The sequence below is a fragment of the Pezoporus wallicus genome, unplaced genomic scaffold (assembly GCF_028554395.1).
Source record: "Pezoporus wallicus isolate ANWC-B61680 ecotype Strahan unplaced genomic scaffold, APGP_CSIRO_Pwel_v1 scaffold_13931, whole genome shotgun sequence".
NCBI classification, from domain to species: domain Eukaryota; kingdom Metazoa; phylum Chordata; class Aves; order Psittaciformes; family Psittacidae; genus Pezoporus; species Pezoporus wallicus.
This window is the reverse complement of record NW_026635832.1, coordinates 31517-51635: the sequence shown is the minus strand read 5'-3', so window position 1 is coordinate 51635 and position 20119 is coordinate 31517. Positions and strand designations below refer to the sequence as shown.

At 41.5% G+C, this 20119-nt stretch overlaps 1 long non-coding RNA gene across 1 annotated transcript; it reads left to right on the top strand.

Moving 5' to 3' along the window:
• The first annotated feature begins 1117 nt into the window (after positions 1-1117).
• LOC130593306 (uncharacterized) lies at positions 1118-19776 on the top strand. Its single transcript, XR_008970778.1, has 3 exons — positions 1118-1343; positions 18332-18417; positions 19467-19776. It is a non-coding gene; the product is annotated as an uncharacterized LOC130593306 (long non-coding RNA).
• Positions 19777-20119: the final 343 nt, after the last annotated feature.

Here is a 20119-nt window from a genome sequence, read left to right as displayed (position 1 = left end):
AAAGTCTGTAGGTGCTCTTCTGGCATGACAACATAATGTCTCAGAGCTCATATGGCCTTTAGCTAGCTTTTGCTGTGGATGTTGCTTAATAGGTAGGCAATTTTTTATTCCTCACATATGTGCACTGTGCTCTACAAAAACTACTTATATAAGTATCAGAATCTATATTTAATCATTTAATGAAGGGTAACCCTTTATCTGAGTTAAGGCTGGGGTCAACTGTGTTGTAATTTAAATCTTGTAGCTAACTAGGAGAGAACTGTCTGTGTCAGAAAAACATAAATATAACCCAGCGTTATGACGTCATAATATCATAACATCATAATAACATCAGAGGTATAACATCAGCGAAGAACTTGGGATGCTAATGATAAGCTGCTGTACCCTCCTGGTGTTTCAGCATGGAGATGGCTGCTGCTGCTGCCCCCTTCAGGACTCAGAGGGATAGTGAGAGTGAGTATAATGCTAGACCGGAAAAAAAAGAAGTACTAGGAAGCTCGTATATGTAGATTTTTAAAGGTATTATTAACCATAAGTGTAAATGGACTAATAACAATATGTGTTTTACTTAGACTGCCAAGGTTTTAATTAGATTAACTGTTTCCCAGGAACAAAGCCTCCTGGCTTTGGGTTTTTGACACTGATTTTATTTATTTTTTTTCCCCCTCACCCATCCTTAAGGTGAAAGGATAAAGTCATTTGAAACAACTGTGCAATGGACCCAGCTACTAATTCAAGAAGACTTCATATTAGGTCTTTTCTTCTTCATGAAGAGGTAACGCATCTGAAATAAGTGAGTCCTGTGGACTGACACAAGCTTATATTTGACCTGAAACACTAAGCAAAATACAGGCCAGCACAAAAAAAAAATAGATGAAGACACATTTTACTGTTCAAAGCACTTTGGCATGCTGCTTCAGTCTTTGTTTCTTTGTATTCTGCTGCACTAAGGAAGAGTAATTTCCTTTCAACTTCTTCAGCTATGAAATCTAGTAACCTGGCAACTTCAAAAGTAGCAACTATCACAGCTTCATCTTCACTGGCTATGTGCCACTGAAGTTCTAGATTTGAGGACTACCTGTAGTTATAGATCATAACAAGACTGTAAATTGGAAGTTGCCGTTTTCCTCTGTAGGGGTATGTGAGTGATATGAAAAATAACTTAAAGATTGTTTCCACTCCAAGGAGGGTAATAGTGAACTCTACCTCTCAGTTCAGTGGTTTCAGGACTACGCTGTAGATGCAGGACAGATGAAGAGAGCTGGAGAAGACTATTCCCAAAGGTGCTCAAAATCCAAGTGCTCACAGCTGATGAGGCAAACCTGGGCAGTGGAGAGAACAATGTGGGTAGTAAAACCAATTGTTGTTTCTTCTGCAGGATAATATTTGAGAAAACATTTTGCTGGGCCAAGTCTGTTTCAGCCAGTCCTACGTGCATGTGGCATACATGCACACAAGAATAAGATATCTATTATAAGCCCCTAATAATAACTGTCAGTAAGCAATAAGATTACTTGTGGTAATAAAATAACCATTTGACAGTTTTCTGTTTCCATGTCTTTTCTTTTGATGCAAGCATTGGGCCATCTGAGCTTGAGAAAAGTGAAAAGGGCATCTCTGAATTTAGGGGACCTGTTCTATTAAATAGCCACCCACAAAACTCTGGTGTAAAAGAATAACTGTTTTACAAAGGGGTGAGTTTGACCTCTTATAATTTGTATTGTTATTGAGATTGCACAAACAAGTTCGTGGGGATTGGCCAGATCTCCTATAGGAGCTGCTGTGGAGAAATGAAGCTGTTTGATACCCCTCATATTGCTTTCCTTTTCTCTGTAGTGAAAAAGTAGAACTTACGTAGCTGAAATCAGTACAAAGATGGTATCTAAATATGGCTATACTCAGTCAGCAATAATATCTTTGGTTGGAGGACAGAGTGTAGTACAAACATGAAGCTCTGTGACTTATTCCTCCTGGACAGAAGTAGACAGATGGTTTGGCTTGATGAGGTAACATAGTGGCAGAACAATCTCTGATTTCATTCTCTACCTGCTGATCTTCCCCCTGAAAACATGACACCACTGTGAATGTGCTGCCACCAATGCTCTGTGTGAACCTCACTGACTAGGCAGTCACCTAGTTACTAAAAATTCACACTGCTGGCATTTGTATTCAAGGCAGAAGATACGCCCTCTTTGTACAGCCTACGTGAGAAATATCCCACGTTGTTTGTAACCATCCTGCTTTCACCGTGTGTGGGAGTTTGTCTTTTACTAGAAACAGTAATTGTAAAAATGACCTTCATACCTACTGAAAGCAGCAGGCTGCTCCATTCTGACTCATGGAATGAGCCCAGGTATTGGGTAATGGCTTGCTGCTTGATAACAGGTTTCTCTATTGTCTTATGCAATAGTTACACTGAAGTCTAGTTCTGCGTCAAATACAATATTACATGTAAGCAATGAGTGTGACGGGTCTGTTTTTGCTGGAATCTAGAATGAAGGCAAAACTACAGAATCGCCGCAGACTGATGAAAGCAACCTTGTGTTGGCTCAGCTGGGTTTCAGAGTGAAGGGTCATAGTATTTCTTACAGTTTCGGTTTTAGAATAACAAATCCAGCTTGGATCATGCACCTCCAGCTGAAATAAAAACCTTGACTACTTTTTTTCTATATTTGTGTTGCAGTGGATCTTTGAGCTCCCTCTTTGCTGTCCTCTCACCTGATATTTTGTTTTCTCATATTCATATGTGTTTTAATTGAGTAGGAAATTCCCCTTATAAATACCTTATAAATGTGTCACTCCTGTGGTTTGCTTCAAACGGAAGGGGATTCCAACAATAAAATTGTATTATTAATAAAATATAATCCTGTTCCATTGTGCAGGTTGTATTTTCAAGCAGAGAAAGGCTTCTTGAGGGAGTTGTAGGGTAAGCAAGAGATGTTTTGTTTATTAAGTTGGGGGTTAATGCCAATTCTAGTAAGAAGTAAGCAGCTTAGAAGTTCAGAAGATCAAGACCAATCTCAAACTGAAAATATTATTCAGCAGTTACATATCTCAAGTTCTGTTAAAAAACAAAACAAACCCCAAAACCCAACCCCAAAAAACAACTCCAAACCGTAATAGTTTGTGTGTTTCTTGCAATGAGTATTAGGATCTGTTCATTTTGGTTTGGCCTTTTATTTGTGTGCATGCTCATTATGGATTCAAAACAGAATTGCTTTAAAAATGTTTGTTTCAGGCATTGAAGATGGCTTTGTATTTCCTTTCCTATAAATTTGACTAGCCTAAAATGCTACTGTTGGTTGAGCCTCTGTTGCTTTAAACTTCAGTCTTCTGAAACCATTGTCTATCAATTTCTTTTATCTGGAGTAACTGCTACAACAATCTGTCATGCTGGATTTCTGATCACATTTCAAATCTCCGTGTGTGCACTCAGGAGATGGAAATTCAATTTGCTTTTGGTCCTGCCTTCTCATGTCCTCAGAGATACACAGACAATCCAAGTGCATTCTCTGAACACTTACTTTGCTCCCCATTTCATCTCTGGATTTCCTTGCTTATTTTCAGAGTTTTCCTGAGAGCTTCACAGGCAATAATCCAGATTCCCCCATTCTGCTCGTAACAGCCACCTCTTTATTCAGCACTAGTTCTGAGCTGCTTTTGGATGTGGAAAGCCCTCCTGGAAATAATTTTTTTTTTCTCATCCTTTTCTGGTTCTAACAGTTCTTTAAACAGAACTCAGCAGTACCAATTTTATTCTAGGCTGTCCAGGAATGCAATAAAAAAAACAAACCCCAAACAACCACAAAAGGCACAATTTAAAAGCAAATTCTATCAATGTTTTGAATGTTAAGGTATGAAGGATGGTGGTTATATATTGAGGTATGGTGGTTATTGAGCCTTGAAAAGGACTGTGAGTTTGCTGAAGGACTCACAGTAACACTTGAGTTTTAAAAAGAGTCTCACTACTGGTTTTACAGCATACTGCTGTAGAGGAAATAATAAAAGCCACAAAGATGTGCAATTTCTTATGGCCTTTAACTAATACTGTAAGACAGAACATTTGAAAAAATACTCTTGACTGAAGGTGAGGGGATTTCCTTTGGAAGAATGCTTTTAAGGGGCCTTGCTCTGAACTGGTGACTTGGGAGGTAGTTGTTTCCTGGCAGCATGAAAAGTATGTTGATAAGTGGGAGGATATACACACCTCTATCCCTCAACCTGCAAAATGCTTTTGGGTTTACCTCTCCTCAAACGCCTTTAAGTGCTAACGACTCAGAATCTTATACCAATGCCCTATATAGTCTAATTTGATTAGGGGCCATCCTCCTAGGGTAGCAGGACCTGGGAGCTGGGCTGCCCCACAGATTCTGCCAGCCAGGGTGGTGTGGTGTGGAGGTGCTCAGGTGGCGACACTCTGGGTCTGGAATCTGATGGCGGCTTGGCTCACGTTATGCTGAGAAGAAACTGTTGACCCTCATCAAAGTGCAACACCCACATGGATCTGGGGGGGGGGTCAAGGCCAGGTTTGGGTGGAGTGATTTGTTTGATGTCTTCAGGGACCAGAGGCCTGTCTGTGGATCTCAGATGTTTGTGTGAACTGGCAGTGTGGTGGCTCAAGCTGGGTTTCTCATCTGACTTCTGTTAGGAATGTGTAGCTGTGGTCTGGCTTGAACTCAAGCTTGGATAAAATGTGGCTACTGGGAGCTGACTGGTTGAGTGTAATCTTGACAGTTTCATATAGTGCTTAGGTGCATAGCACAGAGTATGGTGTTTTTGGAAATTTGGACCTGGATGCTTTTGTCACTTCTGAAAAGTGAAAAGATTCCATGCATAGCATAGAAGCTTATGCACCCTATTTACATAGTGGGATCTATACATAGGCTATTAAGGGCACTGTGACATTTGGATTAGGCTGTAAACTGCTAATTGTCAAATATTTTCATTTCTATGATCATTCTTATTTTTCTCCCGTGGTAGAATGCCTCATCTGAATAATCCTCTCATGTATTCAATTGCTTTTCAATGTCCATCTTGGGTTTGCAAATGCTGAATATGTTTTTTTAGGGAAATGAAGTGGAACTGCGCTTGAATGCTTGCAAATGCTTGAAGGACAGGTATAAATGGGGTATTTACCAGATTCATTGGCTGTGATGCAATGCTTCCTTAAAAGTAGGATGAACAGAGAGATACTGCGAAAGTTTAGAGTAATGTTGTAATTAATAGGAAACTATGTATTTCTTACTTTATAAAATGATCTTCAGTACTTAATCTCTTTTCCTAGCCTGTAATTGCTGGGAAAGTACATAAGGGAAGTAAAACTATGTTTGCTACTGCATCCTAGCACTTGCCTTTCCCCTCCTCCCTTTCTTTTTAAGGGAAAACAATAAAGAAAAAAAGAACTTTATCTCCACTACAGCAAATGGCTTTTCCTTCCATTATTTATAAAAATTGTTTTAACAACATTTTTCTTTACTGTTCAAAGAATTTTTGCATTTTTCTCGATTGTTCCCCAGTGCCTATATACTGCTGCTGCCTATGTTTTATGAGTAAAACCTGAATTGCACAAAGATTCAGTTTCCATAAGATTAAGGTCATGTGAGGTGGAAATAGTCTAAGGTCAGCAGTCCCTTCATTTTTATTCCTTTCTTTTGGTCACAGGAAACAGCTCTAAGGCAGTTTTCTTGTAGGACAACATATAGGAATGTTTGTCTTTATGGATTCATTTTTGTGTGTGTGTAGGTGAGTTGGCATGCCTGCGTGATGGAGAGCTGCACTAGGAATATTTGGATCTGGCATCTAACAACAAGAAAGCTCTGTCCAATGTGGTAATTAGCTCTACCACACACTTGTATGTCTTGCACACCATGTAGTAAAATTATAAGCAGATATTCTTGATCTCACAGAAAAGGAAAATTAGATTCATACACTGGGGAGGGGGGGCATAAGGGGACGAAGCTGGTGGGAGGAATATGAGACAGGAAGGGAACTTCTGCTTCAGTGTTTTGAGGAGTATTACTGGTATGGAAAGGTCATCAGATCCTCCAGAGAAGCTAAGTAAGACTACAAGTCTCAACTGAAGTGGTCACCAGCAGCCAAGATACCTCCTACAAGACCTTAATTTTCCCTTGGTCAGCAGCAAACCCAGGTGAAGGCATCTTCCTCTATTCAGCCACCTGTAGTGAGGGCAAAATTGAGCTTTCACTGGGTACATCAGGCCTTACTTCATTTTTCCGTTGATTTTTAACCCAGACTCTTGTAGCTTCTGTGCTCAGCTGAAAATTTACAGCCTGTAAGACTGGTGGTAGCTGACAAAAGCAGGCTAAGCTTACTTTTCAAACTTTTGTGTACTATACAGTTACGTATTACCATGCATTACCTTATTCAGTATCACCCTAGTGTTTCCTTACCATGATCGTCAACTTCCAATGATGCTTTAGTTAATGTGACCAAAAAGTGCTGTGCTTGAGTTTCACAGAGCTCTATACCGGGGGACAACCAAGGACAGTGAAGAGAGTGGTTAGTTTTAGTGTTTTTTTGACATACTTTGAAGCAGACATTTTTGTACAGTCTATCTTAGAAAGACGGGTTAGTGTCAAGAGAATGCGTCTTACAATTAGTGTGGGCAGCAACGGTGTTTATGGTAATCCTCCATTCTTTCCATGTACTCATGTGCTCAGCTTTGAACATCTTGAAGTCAGAGACCAAGAACTCATTTCGTGCTAGATCATCTTGTGGAGGAAACTCTCTGTACTATTTGGTAGTAGTTTAATGTGTGTACGTCCTCTGGACTCTTTGCCTGATCTTGTTGTAGCTCAGTCAAGAGAAAGCAAAAGCAGAGAAGTGTCTGCAACTTGCAGTTTTTAGCAGTCCCTGAATCTGGGTGAAAATCCTTAGCCTCATCTGAAAATACCATTTATCCATGAGGTAAAGGTCACATTTGTGTCAAACCATTAGATGTTGCTTTAAAATTTCACTGATGTACAGAGTAGGAAACTTAGTATGGCTTCAGAGTTGACTTTTCTGCCTTGTTTATTGGTGAGCAGGCTAAGCTATGTATAGATAGGAGACAAGTCTTTCTGAAGCTTATGCAGATAAAGAAATCCTTTTCATGGAGGATTGAGACATTGCCTAAAATTAATTGCATTCCAGTTTGGACCAGAGCTGGAACACTGCAGTATTTCATTAAAAAAAAGTGGTAGAAACCAATGGATGGGCAAGCAGCAGGAAGCAAGGTGACCTTATTGTCCAGAAAAAAGGTTTGTATTCAAACCTTCATGACACTATCTGTGTGCTTAAGATTTTGATCTTCACAAACATGATGGAAGTGATACACTGCTGGAACCAGCTGCTGGCATGCTGTAAAACCTGTTTTTATGCTTGCTATAATGTTAATTTCATTAATATCTTCAAGAAAATCTAGTGAAAAATCTAGCAAGAGAATGTATTTGAGTAATAATAAGGAATTGATTGAACTACCATCTAAGGAGTCATAAAGGGACTGTGACGTTTCCATTTTTTCTGTAAGGAAGGAAGAATTTGTTGTGGGTGGTCTTTAATTTGTGGCTAAGCATTTAGCTACACGGGGCGCAGGAACAAGATGGGTGGGAAATGCCTTGAGGTTTAGTGTATCTCGGGCAAATACTGCTTGAGTCCAAACTAAAAATCAAAGCAGTTCATTAAAATTTAGGGTATAACTGGGTTGCAGTATTTTCTTCCCTGGGAAAGTCACTGCTGTGAGCACAAAAATGTATTTCAGTTCTCTATCAAATGTGAATAAGAGGTACCATCACCTTTAACTGTTTGGTTTACCCCAAAAATTTGACAGCTGTGACTGACTCTCATACTGCTATTTCTTGATCTGGGGCATATGAACCTGTTTAAGAAACAAAAAAAAAAGAGGATAGCAATCAACCTATTTCTGACAGAAGCAGAAGAGAGTTTTTTTGCCTGATAGAAATGTAAGTGTGTGGGAGCAGTTCTCATTGGTGTACCTAAAGGAGGGGGACAGCTGTAGACAGCCAGTCAGTAGTGCTTGTGTTGAGAACAGCAAGCCATCTTGTTTCAGGAGGATGAATTCCAAATGCCAAAGCATAGTATCAAACTATAAACTTAAAACTAAATCTCAGTAACTTCCTGGACAGCAAATCTCTTTTCAGCTTCCTCCACAGAATACTGAAGTCCCAAAAATTTTGAGCACTTGGAATTTGCTTTTTTTCCTGTCTCCTTTCTTCCTCATAGCTGTCTTTTCTCTCCTGAATAACACTTACATGGCAATTAAGACCTTTACAAATCACCTAGGATCTCATACTTTAAGTTGCCGTCTTTGCATTATATTAAATTTTCTCTAACTCATTTCCTTATTTTTCCCCTATGGCAAGCAGTTCTTCAGTGGACAATAAAATAATTGAACAGCAGCCATCCAATCTGAACTTTAGATAAGTGGCTTGGGTATGCATAAGAAGCAATGAAGTTTTTATTATTCAGTTATGTATGGTGTAGCCAAAGGGGTTTTCCTCTCCTGTATGGGGGGAGTGGGGAGGTCAGATAAAAAGACGTTCATGTGGTTTCTGCTGTACCCCCTCAGTTTTCCACTGGAGGTAAAGAGAAAGTGTTCCCCTTTCAATTTTTCCATTGACTACTTTCTCTGCCTCCACAAAACATCCTGCTTTGCTGTGATGAAAATGTCATTACTTTCATATCACTAACATTTACAGAAGTTAAAAATGAAACAATAGAATTGTTTGAGCCAAGGTGGCTGTTAAGCTGGTGTTAACAGGATAGGAAGAGCCCACATTTTCACCTCCTTCTCTGGAAGCAACAATGAAGGGGAAGTTTGGGTAAGATACAAGGAAGAAGCTACTGTGAGGGTGGTGAGGCACTGGAACAGGTTGCCCAAAACAGCTGTGAATGCTCCATCCCTGGCAGTGTTCAAGGCCAGGTTGGACAAAGCCTTGGGAGACATGGTCTAGTGTGAGGCATCCGTGCCCACGGTGGTGGCGGTTGGAACTGGGTGATCTTAAGGCCCTATTCAGCCCTAGCAGTTGTTCTTCTGTGTTAGTATCTGCAGAAGGCAGCTGTTGCTGCAGCTGACAGAACACCTCATCCCTCCCCACATATGTTTTGGGCATGGCTGGTGAGAGGTGCTACAAGTAGGCCAGCGAGAGAGTAAACATGTGGTGCTTGGAGTAAGTCCAGTTAAAATGTTTGTAAACACTTTGCATTTTATTCAGGGAATGCTTCCCAAAATAAATTGGTGCCTTGGTCACTTAACTCATGGAATGGTAGGCAGCCTTTCAGGTGAGAAGGCACCTGACCTTAAGGGCTTAACAGTCCTGGCTTTGCCTGGTCCTGGACGAGGAGAAACCTGATTGTTCCTGGTCTTCTAGCAGAAACCACAGTGGTTCATTTGAACAGGTGATGGATATTAAACCCACAAAAAGCACACATTGCAAGTTTCCATTTTAGTCCCATCATTGTCACTGAGGTGACAGATGATGACAAAATGACAATAACCCCTCAAACTACTTTTCCAGTCCTATAAAAATTAAGCTTGTTGGTCAGTTCACAGTTGGAAGCTGTGTTTGAGTGTAGTGAAAGCCAAAGCCATAAAAGGCTAAATTCACCATACTCTGAGTGAATGCGTCGCCGAGGAAGAAGTAATGCTATTCCCTTGTTAGTCAGTCATCCAGTGGGAAAAAAAAAAAAAAGAAAAAGGCATTTCACCTCAGACATGTATCTCTTGGCTTTGATTTCTTTTGCTCCTTGGAAGGATTTGAGTACATGCCACTTACCTCCTGAGACAGTGCTCTAGAGAACTGCTACTGAGCTTTTGCTGTTGGATTGCTTTCAAACCTCCCTTGTGGAGGCTGTTATACTTTTTATAAATGCTTAAGTAAAACTAAATTAGAGATCAGAGTAAGAAAAAGAGACTGATGTGGAGCTGAGTGAATAGGATACTGCTCTGAGAAGTGGAAGTTGCCGGTACCATTGGGTTTTGGTGGAGTTTTTAAAATACTTTTTTTGTCTTCACTGTCAGACAGTAAATCTGAACTCTTGTTAAATGTCTGAACCATCAAACTGAAGTCATTAATGTTTTGGGTTTTTTTTAATATGTCGTAAACCTCCCCAAAACAGAAAAGCTTAAATCTTCCCAGTTCCTGAACTCATCACCTTTTAATAATTAGAGGTTGGCAGTTTTTTCTTTTAAATTTTGTGGCCTCTGGTGATTTTAGAGAGAGGGTGACTACAGGAATCCAGAGAAGCACTGAGGGTGTTTGGAGGTATGCTGTGCATGGCTTTGATGGCTTGATAATTTAAAGCTTCCTCTGGTCACTTCTTATGTGACTCTTATGAGTGTTGGAAGTATAGTCATGATATTTTTTATACTGAACTCATGTTTTGTAGCCTTTCAAATTAGCTTGTATGCTTTAAACTCGTCTGTGCGAATGACCATGTGGAATGACTGGTATAGTAAGTTCAAATGCAGGTCTGTGTCACGCGAGCCCTGGGCATGACTGTGGTTATTTTTTGATAACATTTATGCCACTAATTCCTGCTTGAAGAAGTGATTTATACTCGTTGGGGAGTAAGTTTCTCACTTTTAGATGATGGTTCTTGACAGCTTAAATACAAATGTGTTTTTCTGTCTGTTTCAACTTAGTAAAAAAAAGTAGTATATTGATTTTTAACAAGACTGTCTAGTTTAAAGAAGTGTTTTGTACCTGCTACTTCAACTAGTTTGTGTGTGTCAACAGAAGCGTTTTCACACAGCCATTGGTACAGGCCCACCACTGATAGAACTGAAGAGCTGTAAAGCAGACACTGTCTCTCTATGCAGTCACCCTGCTACATCCAGTACAACAAAGCAAATACAGAGATTACATTGCACATTTTCCTTCCCTGGACTGACTCCAGGGAACCCACAGTGCAGAGCTGCTCTGGAGTCCCATCTGCTCTATGCTGAAAGCCAGGCATTCAGTTCTGGATAGAAATAGTGTGTAGCAGTTAACAGTTCCTCTGTCTGGTCCACTTCAAGGGATTTCTCTTATCTTGAGATTTAATTTACTTCGGTTGCTGCATAGTAACTCAAGAAACATAAATAGACTCCTTATGCAGCTGTGGACATCACAGCTTCATGGGAAGGCATCTGCGAATTAAGTTCCTTGGGGCAGTTGCTGTTCTGAACCTGCTGTTACCCTAACCAAGGGGAAGTGTACTTATTAGTGAGATCAGTTTTATGTATTTGACATTAAATCTTCCTGCATCACATAGGGCAGGTACAGTTTCATTTTATCTGAACAAAATAGGGTAAGGCAAAACTGAGCAACCTAACCACTCTTTATTTCTGGCGAAAATCAAGCTTTGGATATTAAATTTTGGTTATAGACTGCCTAATATTGAGGTTTCAGCACTTCATTAGGAAATAACAGGGGAAGGAGAGAACTGGCCAATCTTGCTGTATTTGTGGCTTTTGCTCATGCTGCATTTATATGACTGAAGCTGCATTTTCAACAAAGAGCACTGAATGCAAAAGCAGAAAGCCATGGAATGCAGTGGGTGTTTCAAAGTTGGCTTCACTGCTCAGTAGTGCTATTAGAGTATCAAACCTGGGAATATCTAGGTAGGAGGAGGTCACAGAGATGTTACAAGGTTTTATTTCTTAAGAGAAGAAAAAATCTTCAAGGCTTTATTCTTCTTTCAGACTAGCTTCAGTGAGTGGTGTTTAGGATCTCTTTTATCAAATGTTATTTCTTCAGTAGTTCTTCAATTTTGATCACGTTTACAGTAATAATCTGTTTCTTCCTCCCACTCCTCCTACACAACACCCACACACAATTAATGTATAACCTACTGGCTTGTTTTTCAACAGCATTTATGATTATATACGTTCCACTTTGTTTCAGGGGTATTTTGCAATATGGGTAGTACTTAAATGAGGTAAGTTTACTCAGTCTGGCTGTGACATGCTCTGGATATTTTGCAATACAAAAATGGGTATCACTGAAAGGCTAACTTGTTAATGGGTTTATTCTTTATGTATAATTTGCTGGTATATGCTTCCATTTATTAGATGTATTAGCTGTTTTCTGCTCTCTCCACTGTGACAGTATGTCCCTTTATGGTGCTGGTCTGTAAAATTGAATCATTGAGCTGATTTAGGTAGGAAAAGGCACATCAAAAATATCCTTTTCTTTCTCTGCCTCTGGCTGGCTTATTTCTGACACTTGTTTTATGTTGCATTCCAACAAAATATTGCTTTGGTACAGGTGAATAACAGGTAAATTACAGAGTGGGGCTGGGGAAATGAGCAAAGCTTTAGGAAAATAGAATGCTCTTAAGCTAGAACTGGACTTGGAGAAAGCAAAAGAGAATGGGTCAAGAGCGGTGCAGGATTTAACATTTCCAGTATGGATGTCTGTGAAATGCATTTTGCATAACATGCTGAAACTCCAGTGTGATGAGTGCCTGTCTGGCTGTGATTGCCTTTAGAATTAAGATTTCATTAGAATTCATGAGTCATCTAGTCATTCTTGAGCCATGTATTTTTATTCTTTTGAAATGTGTCTTTTATATGTGTAAGACCTGATCATTTTTAATGCAAATTAATACACTAACCAAAAAGTGCTTTTTTTTTGGCCTATTTGGGTATATATGTAGGAAGTACTTAGGGCTTGCACCACTGATAAAGTTAGTGGATGAGCACCAAGGAAATCTTGCACACTTTTTACTGAACCTTTTCAATTATTGTGAAACCGCATAAATATGTGAGCAAAACTGATACTGTTTTACTTCAGGTTGTTCATGTTCATAAAACCCTTGACAGAAAGCAGAAAATTTATGTAATGCTGATCAATCATTTACATGACCATTATAACCCCTTTCTTTTAGAGTCTTAATCTTTGAGGTAACTCAGTTTTATCCATCATCGTTTTAATTTGTCTGATCTAATAAAAACCTACAGCATTACATTGCATATTATAGTCTTGGTAACAAACACTTGCACATGTGTCCTTGGTTCAGCTGTAGCAGTCATTTTTCTCCTTCTTAGTAGCTGGTGCAGCGCTATGTTTTGACTTTCAGCCTGAGAATAGAGCCCGTAACAGTGATGTTTTAGTCTGACCAAGGACTTTCTGAGCCTCACGCTCTGCCAGGAAGGAGGGGAAGCCGGGAGGAAGCAGAGACAGGACACCTGACCCAAGCTAGCCAAAGAAGTGTTCCATACCAAAGCACGTCATGCCCAGGATGTAACTAAGTGTTACCCGGAAGGGCGAGGGACTGCAGGGTTGGATGAGGTATGGGTCGGTGCTCATTTGGGAGGGGGTGGGGCGAGTTATCGGTCGGCTGGTGCTGAGGTGTTGTATTCCCTTCCCTTGTTATTTCCCTTATCATTATTATTATTGGTGGTAGCAGTAGTGATTTGTGTTATACCGTAGTTACTAAACTGTTCTTAACCCGTGGGAGTTGCATTCTTTTCAATTCTCCTCTCCATCCCTCCGGGAGTAGGGGCAGGACACGGGGAGGGGGGGGGGGAGTGGAGGAGCTGCGTGGCTGAGTTTAAACCACTACAGCACTACAGTTCTTTTTGGCACCCAACGTGGGGCACAAAGGGTTGAGAAAACGACAGATCTGACCAGATTAATAGTCACTCATCATAATGCTGATTTATTGGCTTTCAAAGTTCTTTCTCTTGATCTCACAGTTTCAGAATGTTGTAACTTACTTAGAGCCAGTATTTGCTGTGTTAGTGTTCATCAGGTGTTGGGCTTGGGCTAAGGTTCTTGTCTCACTGTACTTTATGGCAATGACTTGTAATACAGGCAGGCTCCAGCAGCAGGGCGGGACGACTGTGGCCGTGGACTTGTACCTGGCCGTCCCGATGTTCTTCACCATCCTGGCCCTCGTCCTTGCCCCCGTCTTCGTGAGGCTGCGGGGAGCCGAGGGGAAGCGGCACCGGGAGCAAGTGGCAGCCGAAGCGGCCCGCGAGAGCGGACCCTGGGACCAAGGAGGCTGGAGGCCGGCAGGGAGCGGCTGCAGGTGGAGGAGGTCGGGGCAGTCGAGGAGCAGAAGGAGGCGGCTGCCGAGCAGCGGGAGAAGGCGGCAGAGGAGCTGAGCCCTGCAGAGGAGCCGATCCCCGAGGCCGAGCACAGTCCCATGACAGCCGAGAGCATTCCCCGGAAGCCGTCTGCCGAGCGCCAGGAGGATGCAAGAGACCACACAGCATTTACCGGCAAGGCAGAGGAGGAAGATCTGGACTCCGAAAAAAGGAAGCTGGTGGTGGGAGAGCCGGCAAGCACAGCAGCTACACCAGCCCCAGTGACAAGTACAGCAGCATCGTTTGAGAGTTCTGAGGTTTTGAATGGCCTTTGGGTACCCTTGGGACCTTCCTGCTGATTGTGATGGGGATCAGCGTGTTGGCACACATACAAACTGTGTTTTACCCATGACCATTTTGTCTGATCTCAAAAGTTAAGCAGAGTCAGGTTTGGGTCTTGTCTAGGGTTAGATGACGATATAGGAGGACCAGGAGATTTTCCCCAAGGCTGGACAGTCATGAGTGGCAGGGTGTGTGGGACAGTGTGGGCGAGTATCTAGTCCGCTGGGCTCCTCCAGTGCTTTGGAAGCATCGGAGAAGGAAGGCAACTGTATAGAGTCCCCAGCAACAAGCTGCAAAAACTCCTGAAGGGGACAGTGAATTATTTTGAGTGGTGGGCCCATGGCACTTCAGGCCAGCAGAGCAGAGATGCAACATAGGGATGGACTCATGATCGAGGGGTGGACTTAGCAATGGACACTATTGCCCGGATGATTCACGAGTATGAACACTGCACACAGCCTCTCCTGCTCTGAAAGACTGTTACAAGAGATGGAGCCTGACATCATGGACCAGATGGACTCAGCAGCTTTATAGGGACTGGTCCATGCACTAAGATAAGAGCGCACTGAGATAAGAGTAATGGTATATTGAAAATGTGGGATCTGAGCATGACGTGAATGGTATGGAGTAAGGGGTGGATACTGTCCTGGGTTCAGCAGTAGCAGTCATTTTTCTCCTTCTTAGTAGCTGGTGCAGCGCTGTGTTTTGACTTTCGGCCTGGGACCAGAGCTGATAACACTGATATTTTAGTCTGACCAAGGACTTTGTGAGCCTCATGCTCTGCCAGGGAGGAGGGGAAGCCGGGAGGAAGCAGAAACAGGACACCTGACCTAAGCTAGCCAAAGAGGTATTCCATACCAAAGCACGTCATGCCCAGATGTAACTGAGTGTTACCTGAAAGGGCGAGGGACTGCAGGGTTGGATGAGGTATCGGTCGGTGCTCGGCTAGGGGGAGTGGGGTGAGTTATTGGTCAGCTGGTGCTGAGGTGTTGTATTCCCTTCCCTTGTTATTTCCTTTATCATTATTATTATTGGTGGTAGCAGCAGTGATCTGTGTTATACCTTAGTTACTAAACTGTTCTTATCTCAACCCGTGGGAGTTGCATTCTTTTCGATTCTCCTCTCCGTCCCTCCGGGAGTAGGGGGAGGGCAAGAAGGGGGTGTGGGTGAGTGAATAAGCTGCGTGGCTGAGTTTAAACCACTACAACATGGTATGATAACCTGGTTGCATCTCTTTCACTCAATTTCATAAGTGTAGATTTAGATTTAGCACAACCTGTGCTACCAACACAGGTCAGACTCATTGCGGAGAATTTTTTCTGTTGTGAAGAATTAGAAATTATTAAAAAAAAAAAGGCTCTTCAGAATTGGCATACTTTACCAAAAAGCCCATCAGAAAGGAAAGGCAAAGCCGTTACTCTCCAGTAGCACGCCCTTGTGCATCAGTTTGGGAAACAGTAAAGGCAAATCGAAGTGAGTGACAATGATGTTGAGCTGGCATTAGCCTGGCCATACTCCGCTGGGCCGATCTTGCTGGCTTTCAGTACAGACACTTTTTTACTACTTTGCCCCATATCTTAGGCTGGGTAGGAGAGGGTGGATGTACTCCCATGCTCTGACCATCTAATAGCTTCTGATAGCTGCGCTGGCTTGTATAGGCATGCATTAAATCAAGGTGCCCAGCACTGAGGGACACACTGCAACATCTGCATATGACTAAGAGTCAGAAGATGTACAGCATTCTTTGTCAAGCAGCAGGGGCAGAGGGGATAACCCCACCCCAGCAGATGTTAGCGACAGGACTTCTGGAGAGCAGCTTGTTTGTGCTGGTTGGGTGTGCAGCTGGACCACAGAGAGATTTGGGAATTGCTGGCTTTAGCAGCTTCTTTCTGTGTGTTTTCCCAGCTCTGCAGAGCTGTGCCATGGAAAACCTGGAGTACGCACTACAGGTTTCCAGCAGGGGAGTGTGCAGCAATCTCACAGACCTGGTTCACCAGTCCGTGAACAGGAACAGACATATTTGATAAATAGCTTTCTCTGTATTCTTCACTACTTTCTTTTTTTTTTTCTTCCCTTTCAGTTTTCCAGAAGTTTCCTTGCTTCTTGCATGAATTTTAACAATACAGGTGTTGTCTTTTCAGCAACTGCTAACCTGTATCCCTTTCACATGACCTGTTTTCCAGCACATGGGCTGCAATGCTAGGTGTAACTTGTCAAATGCAGCTGAGACTGCCAAAATGTCTAAGCCCAGTGGGATGAATTAGAGGTGGGGGGCATTCTGAAATATGAAGGATTTTTGTTGTTTTTTTAATTCCGACAAGCATGGTCGGATTTCATTTAGTAATTTTATTTGTTCTTGTTTCAGTGGCTGCAGGGGGTGTTCGTTCTAGGTCAATGTTTTACAAATTTTGTTCTTCAGTTAGACACCTAAAACCCAAATTTAGGCACCAAGATAAGGCTTAATTCTCATTAGTACCCAGTATGTGCAGCTCCCATTGAAAGCAAACTAACACAGCTTTCCATACTTCAGCATGTTTTTGTTATGATTAAACAGACACTCATAAAACTTAGGCAAGATGGAGTCAAGTTTCACATGAAACTGAATTGACTTTTTTTGTTAATGGGATCCTTGTAATTAGTGATTACCAGATACATGTGAAATCTGTGAAATGCCTGCAGGAATGGGAGTTAGGAGGGGGGAGTGATGCCAAACACCTCAGTTCTTCTCCTGGCGACCTTTCATTTTAAATTTCTGCTCTGCCCATAGATGAAGCAGCATGGTTTCTATAAAATGTTCAGCTGTGTTTTCACATTAAGTTGATGTTACCAATAAAGACAGTGACTTGTAAGTGAACACTTACTTGCTTATAAATAGCAGGTTTCACTCTTTATGGCTCCCCACTTTTTTCCAGTGGTCACAATTGTAAGTATCCTTACAGTAGATCTTATGAAACCTGCCAGTCTTCTAATTCCAGCAACTATCATATGATACAGTTTGTAATTTTGATCTGAAGAGGAGAATAAGGCTTCTGGGCTCTTTTTCTATTGAGCTAGAGATGTCCCCCATAGCCTGCAGAAGCATACCCAGGGCTGTTACCCACCTGCAGCACAGGAGGATAATGATTCCTCTGCATGAGGGGGCATTGGCTCATTCATTCTGCCATCTGTTCTCCCACTTGTGATGGAGAGTGGGTGGTGCCTCATAAAATTAAAAACAAAACAACTAAACATTATTGTTTTCCCTGTTGGATTTTTCATCCAAAAAGGAATATCTGAATGTGGACTGCTTATTTTTTCCCTGGTGTGTGTCCTGTTCTCTGGGAGGGGTGTTTTATTTTCTTGTATCCTTTCTTTTTGGAAATGCAGTGCTAGACACTAAGTGGCTCTGACCAGAGGAAAGGTTATTAGGAGATTTTATCATTCTTGAGCAACATGCTTGTGCACAACAACTCCTTTTCTCTCCAAGTGATCTTAATCAGACATATTACTCAAATCCTTTTAGATTTGGAGCAGTAATTTTACTGGATGCTTTGATGAAGCATATGAATTTTCTCATTAGCATGAAAACACACTTAAACTCCAGAGCATGTAAGATAGTTGATTCTTGTAGGATAAATAATAAAAGTCCTTTTTTGCAAGACTTCCAATGTTCCTCTGACTGCTGACAGCTTTGTTCCTTGGGTAGACTCTTGCCACTGCACCCAGAGTTACTGTTCCTACCCTTGCAAGACTGTCCCTGACAGAGTGGTAGACTTGAGAAAGGATGACGCTGGGAAGTAGACTCTTGGCTTGCTTATCAGCCATTTATAATATATGAATAGAAAAACAGAAATGCAAGCAAGATACAGTTCTCTCTTCTTGTTGTAATCATGTACTTAAATTTTTCTTCCTAGACTGTTAGTCTTTTTTTTCTTGAAGTCTGATTTTTTTTTTTTCTCTCCCTGTTTTTAATAGGTTCCCTGTGAGCAGCTCAAGGGGAAGAATAAAGATGCAGAGGATTGACTAGAACTGTGCCCCCATCAGTGTATTGAGATGGAAAGGTATTAACTATCTTAATTTTACATAGACAAACTTTTATTTTTTAAAAAGTAATTTACATTGCATTACTAGAAATATATAGTTGTGTTTTGTGCATATGTCAATTATTTTCTCTTCCAGAGATCCAGGTTAGTACATTTTTTTTTTCTCATTCCTCTCCCCCCCTGGAGATCTGTATCAGTTCTGTTTAGATAAATGAAAGATGGAACTATACTGAGAAGAGCAAAATCATAGAGAATAGTGCAGGTTGGAAGGGATCTCTGGACATAATCTGGACTGACCACCTGCTCAAAACAGGGCGAGAGAATACAGGGCCTGTCTAGTTGACTTGTCAACATCTCCTAGTATGGAGATTGCACAACCTCTTTGAGCACCTGCATCTTTATGAACTAGTATCGGTTCTAATGGTAATGGCAATAAAAGAGATTGTTTGTGGTTCTACTGATAATGGCAGTAAAAGAGATTGTACTGTAGGATATAGAGATAAAGAGGTCACATTATGGTTGCAGCCTCTAATGAGGCTGGGATGATGGCAATGCCTTTCTAAGACTGTCAGTGACTAATAAGGAGCTTTAAGAAAAGTGATGGTGCCAAGTGTTTCCATGAATGCTGAATTCTGCAAGATGACCTCTGGCCAAAAACAAGTAAGTATTTTTGAGGTAGCTGAGAAGGATTAAAAAGCATTAAGTATAGTGTGTGGGTTTGAGAGAGAGATAAAAAGAGAAATTGTTTTAAGGTAACTGTAAATTGTTTGGGCAAGCCTAAGAAATAATACCTTAACCTCCTTTCTTCCTGTAAGAAGCATATTTCCCAGGTTAGTTTATTGTGAAATAACTGGATTTGACATCCCTTGTGGGCTGGGATTTCCCATTTATTTAGGACATTGTGAACTGCTGCCAGTGTAGTTTGACTCCAACCTGTGAAGAGAAGGAGGCCTCAGGTTCCCATCTGGCAATGGCACCCCTGGTGAAACTGTATGCCAGTTGCTGGCAGTTCAAGCCCCAGGCCTATGCTGCAAACAGCTGTGCAGCAAGCTTTCTCTGCCTTTCAGCTCTGTTGCCTAACAGCTATCACCAGCAAGAAGTTGGCTTGACTTGACAGTCTTCCATCAGCTACTGTACATTAAATTTCTTGGCTGCATTTCCCAATGGTGTTCATCTGTTGATTTTGCTAGCATTGTTAGTACATCACTGAAAATACCTCAGGCCTGTGTGGGAGACAGACCCAAATGAATCATGGACTTGCTTTCCTCCAAGGGTGCAGCCCAGCTGTGAGCCCAGGTTGGAAAGGTGTTGGTGCTGCATCCAGATCCTGGCTGAGGCTGAACTAGGGGGTAAATGGGATTAGCATAAGTCTTGTTCTATTTGTGGTGATGCCCAATTCAGGAGAAGAAAGAATAGTAGTGGAAAGTAAAAACATCAGCCATGTAATTACATCAGAATCATAGCTTCCCACAGAAATCATTATATGTAAGACCTGAATCGACTCATCATGCTCAAGCTATATCTGCAGGGCAAGCATCTAGTCAGAAAGGGCTGTGGAAGGGAATCCTTTCAACAAGGTCCCTACTGAGGCTAAGAAAATGTCCTAGAAGGCATACCAGCTTTTCTGGTTATTTGACTTCATAGAAAAAGAGCAAGCACTGGGAAAAAAACAAAAACAAAAACAAACCCCAAAACAAATAAACAAGCAAACAAACAAAAA